The following is a 5,000-nucleotide window of genomic DNA, read 5'->3' on the forward strand; positions in this document are numbered from 1 at the left end:
GGCCCGTCGGCTCGCTCGGATGGGCCACGCGCAGCGGGCCCACGACGGAGCCGGCACGCTCCTTCTGCTGGCGCGGCGCTCGGTCTACGCCTCCGGCCGGCCGTTGCGGCGGCCGTGCACGGCGCTTCGGATCGGTCGGCCCGTCGTCCCGTCCCTGACGAAGTTTTCGCGGCCGCGCGCGCGCGGAGTTGGATCGGCCTTACTTGGTCCGATCCTTCGCCCTCGCATGTTGCGTGGGCTCGGTCCCGTCCCGTTCGGTGAAATCTTTGTCCGCTCTGGTGCGTCCCTGTGGGTTCCTTTGTCGGTTTTGCGGGTTCGGCCGGGCCTTCCGTGCCGGCCCGTCGGCTCGCTCGGATGGGCCCCGCGGAGTTGGCCCACGACGGAGCCGGCACGCTCCTTCCGCTGGTGCGGCGCTCGGTCTATTCCTTCGGTCGGCCCTTGCGGCGGCCGTGCGCGGTGCTTCGGATCGGTCGGCCGGTCTTCCCGTCCCTCATGAAGTGTTCGCGGCCGCGCGCGCGCGGAGTTGGATCGGCCTTACTTGGTCCGATCCTTCGCCCTCGCATGTTCCGTGGGCTCGGTCCCGTCCTGTTCGGTGAAATCTTTGTCCGCTCTGGTGCGTCCCTGTGGGTTCCTTTGTCGGTTTTGCGGGTTCGGCCGGGCCTTCCGCGCCGGCCCGTCGGCTCGCTCGGATGGGCCCCGCGGAGTTGGCCCACGACGGAGCCGGCACGCTCCTTCCGCTGGTGCGGCTCTCGGTCTACGCCTCCAGCCGGCCCTTGTGGCGGCCGTGCGCGGCGCTTCGGTTCGGTCGGCCGGTCTTCCTGTCCCTCACGAAGTGCTCGCGGCCGCGCGCGCGCGGAGTTGGATCGGCCTTACTTGGTCCGATCCGTCGCCATCGCATGTTGCGTGGGCTCGGTCCCGTCTCGGTGAAATCTTGGGCCGCTTTGGTGCGTCCCTGTGGGTTCCTTTGTCGGTTTTGCGGGCTCGGCGCCGGGCCTTCCGCGCCGGTCCGTCGGCTCGCTCGGACGGACCGTGCGCAGGTGGTCCCCGACGGAGCCGGCACGCTCCTTCCGCTGGCGCGGCGCTCGGTCTATGCCTCCGGCCGGCCCTCGCGGCGGCCGTGCGCGGCGCTTCGGTTCGGTCGGCCGGTCGTCCCGTCCCTCACGAAGTTCCTGCGGCCGCGCGTGCGTGGAGCGGGATCGGCCTTACTTGGTCGGATCCGTCGCCCTCGCCTGTTGCGGGGGCTCGGTCCCGTCCCGTTCGGTGAAAGCTTTGCCCGCTCTGGTGCGTCCCCGTGGGTTCCTTTGTCGGTTTTGCGGCCTTGGCGGCGGGCCTTCCGTGTCGGCCCGTCGTGGGCCCGCTGCGCGTCCGTGCGCGGTGCTTCGGATCGGTAGGCCCGTCGTCTGGGTCCCTTACGAAGCTTTGCGCGACCGCTCCTTTGTCGCCGGTCCCCTGTTAGGGCTGACCGAGCCCTCCGTTCGCCCCCTGGCCCGTCGCATGGGCCCCCGGCGCCTCCGCGGCGCCCCACCGAAAACTGTCACGACGCGCATCCAGCGCCGACGAGGTCGCAGGTTACGTGCGGCAGCCGGGGGGCTAGGCCGAGCGGCGGCGGGCCCGCCCACGGACGGGCGCGGGGAGGAGCGCAGCCGGCACGCGGCGCGGAGCGGCGGCGGCATGCCGCCGGGCGGCCGTCGGCTCAACCGTGCCCGAGTCCCGCGGGCACCGCGTCGCCCGGCCGGCGCGAGCGGCGGCGGGCCCGCCCGCGGACGGGCGCGGGGAGGAGCGCAGCCGGCACGCGGCGCGGAGCGGCGGCGGCATGCCGCTGGGCGGCCGACGGCTCAACCATGCCCGAGTCCCGCGGGCACCGCGTCGCCCGGCCGGCGCGAGCGCACAAGGGCGGGAGGCAACCGGGCGGCGCCTGCGGAACCGGATGCGACGGCCGGCGCGGCACGGCCCCGACGGGTCCGCACCGAAGACCAGCGCGGTGCGGATCGACCGCTGATGAGGTCAGAGGTTACGTGCGGCAGCCGGCCGGCTGGCCCGAGCGGCGGCCGGCACGCGACGGGGATCGAGCGGCCCCGACGGCTTGCAGCCGGGCGGCCGACGGCTAGGCCGTACCGGAGTCCCGCGGTCGTTCGGGCGAAGGGGCGCATGCTGCGGGAAAGGCCTGCGGCGGCGAACCGTCCGCCCGGCCGGCCAAGCCTTCCGCGGCGGCGCGCACGTGGCGGCGCGGCCGAGATGACCGAGCGAAGCCCCGGCGATGGGCGGCGCGCACGTGTCCGTGCGGCCGAGATGACCGAGCGAAGCCCGGGCGGCGCCCGCCGTGCGCCCTGCCGGATCGCGCCTTCCGCCGGCGCGCAACGCCGGTCCCGCGTTCCGGCCGCGGGAGAGGCCTGCGTCGGCGAACCGTCCGCCCCGCCGGCCGAACCTTCCGCGGCTGCGCGCACGTGTCCGTGCGGCCGAGATGACCGAGCGAAGCCCCGGCGACGGGCGGCGCCCACCGTGCGCCCCGGCGGATTGCGCGGCCCGCCGGCGCGCAACGCCGGGCCCACGTTCCGGCTGCGGGAAAGGCCTGCGGCGGCGAACCGTCCGCCCCGCCGGCCGAACCTTGCGCGGCGGCGCTTACGTGTCCGTGCGGCAGAGATGACCGAGCAAGCTCCGGCGATGGGCGGCGCCCTCCGTGCGCCCCGCCGGATCGCCTGCGAGCGGCGAGCGTCCGGGCGGGCCCCTTTCGCAACTTCCCTCGGTACTCTAAACACCCCTTGCCTCTCGGTCTTCCCCCCGACCCTCTCGGTATTTGCTCGGATATGTGCATGCATCGTCCCTCGTCGCCTTCGGTTATCCTCCCCGGGGTGGGCTTTGCGCCGACGCGCCAACGGGGTGGTAGGGGGGCTGCAGCCGCGGCCGCCGCGTTTCGCCATCCGCGCGTGCGCCGCCGGATCCGAGTGGAGGTCGCGGGCGACTCGTCGATGCTTGTACTAGGGGCGCATGCCGGCAGCCCCCCGCGGGGTGCGGGACCCCCGATCGGCGTGCGAGGGACGGGCGTCCGGGCGGGCCCCGTTTCCAACTTCCCTCGGAACATTAAAACCCCCCGACCCCCTCGGTCTTCGCTCCGGCCCTATCGCTATTGCTCGGATATGTGCATCCACCGTCCCTCGTTGCCTTCGGTTATCTACCCCAGGGTGGGCCTTGCGCCGATGCCCCGATGGGGTGGCAGGGGTGGGGCTGCCGCGGCCGGCGCGTTTCGGCATCCGCGCTTGGGGGCTCGGACCCGAGTGGAGGTCGCGGGCGGCTCGTCGATGCCTGCACCGGGAGCGCATGCCGGCAGCCCCCCGCGGGGCGCCGGACCCCCGATCGGCGTGCGATGGACGGGGGGAGGGGCGGGCCCGGTTTGCAAATTCCCTCGGTACTTTAAAATCTCACGGCCCTGTCGGTGCTCCCTCCGGCCCTATCGCCACTGCTCGGATATGTGCATCCACCGTCCCTCGTTGCCTTCGGTTATCTACCCCGCGGTGGGCTTTGCGCCGATGCCCCGATGGGGTGGCAGGGGGGCACGCTCTAGGCCGTGCCACGGGGCGCGGGCGCCGGCGCCGTACGTCCCTCGCGGCGGCCGTGAGCGGCACCTCGGCTTGCTCGGTCTGTCCTCCCGGGACGCGCGACCCGTGCGACCGGGACGCGCATCCCGTGCGACCGGGACGCGTGTCCGGGCCGTTCCCGTTTGCAACGCTCCTCGGTACTTTGGAACGCTTGGGGTGGGCTTTGGGCGGATGCCCCGCCGGGGTGGTAGGGAGGGGGGGCGGCTGCTGCCGCGGCGGGACTTCCGCTCCACTCCGCACAAGTCCGTCGCCTCGCGGCGGGCGCGCCCGGCACCGTTCGTCCCCGAGGGAGCCGGCACGCGCCCGCCGAGGCCCCGGCGCATGGGCGCCGCCGCCGGCCGTCCGCGCGGCGGCCGTGCGCCGGCTTCCTCCGTCGGCCCTCCCGGGATGCGCGACCCGTGCGACCGGGACGCGCATCCCGTGAGACCGGGACGCGTGTCCGGGCCGTTCCCGTTTGCAACGCTCCTCGGTACTTTGGAACGCTTGGGGTGGGCCTTGGGCGGATGCCCCGCCGGGGTGGTAGGGAGGGGGGGCTGCTGCTGCCGCGGCGGGACTTCCGCTCCACTCCGCACAAGTCCGTCGCCTCGCGGCGGGCGCGCCCGGCACCGTTCGTCCCCGAGGGAGCCGGCACGCGCCCGCCGAGGCCCCGGCGCATGGGCGCCGCCGCCGGCCGTCCGCGCGGCGGCCGTGCGCCGGCTTCCTCCGTCGGCCCTCCCGGGATGCGCGACCCGTGCGACCGGGACGCGCATCCCGTGAGACCGGGACGCGTGTCCGGGCCGTTCCCGTTTGCAACGCTCCTCGGTACTTTGGAACGCTTGGGGTGGGCCTTGGGCGGATGCCCCGCCGGGGTGGTAGGGAGGGGGGGCTGCTGCTGCCGCGGCGGGACTTCCGCTCCACTCCGCACAAGTCCGTCGCCTCGCGGCGGGCGGGCCCGGCACCGTTCGTCCCCGAGGGAGCCGGCCCGCGCCCGCCGAGGCCCCGGCGCATGGGCGCCCCCGCCGGCCGTCCGCGCGGCGGCCGTGCGCCGGCTTCCTCCGTCGGCCCTCCCGGGATGCGCGACCCGTGCGACCGGGACGCGCATCCCGTGCGACCGGGACGCGTGTCCGGGCGGTTCCCGTTTGCAACGCTCCTCGGTACTTTGGAACGCTTGGGGTGGGCTTTGGGCGGATGCCCCGTCGGGGTGGTAGGGAGGGGGGGCTGGCGCCGCCGCGGCGGGCCTTCCGCCCCCCTCCGCACAAGTCCGTTGCCTCGCGGCGGTCGTGCCCGGCACCGTTCGTCCCCGACGGAGCCGTCGCGCGCCCGACGACTTTCCGGCGCACGGGCGCCGCCGCCGGCCGTCCGTGCGCGGCGGCCGTGCGCCACTTCGGCTTCGTCCGTCGGCCCTCCCGGGACGCGCGACCCGTGCGA

Source organism: Phoenix dactylifera, chromosome 10 (genome assembly GCF_051530095.1).
Source record: "Phoenix dactylifera cultivar Ajwa chromosome 10, Ajwa_hap1_PhDact_Kaust_v1.1, whole genome shotgun sequence".
In the NCBI taxonomy this organism is placed as follows: Eukaryota; Viridiplantae; Streptophyta; class Magnoliopsida; order Arecales; family Arecaceae; genus Phoenix; species Phoenix dactylifera.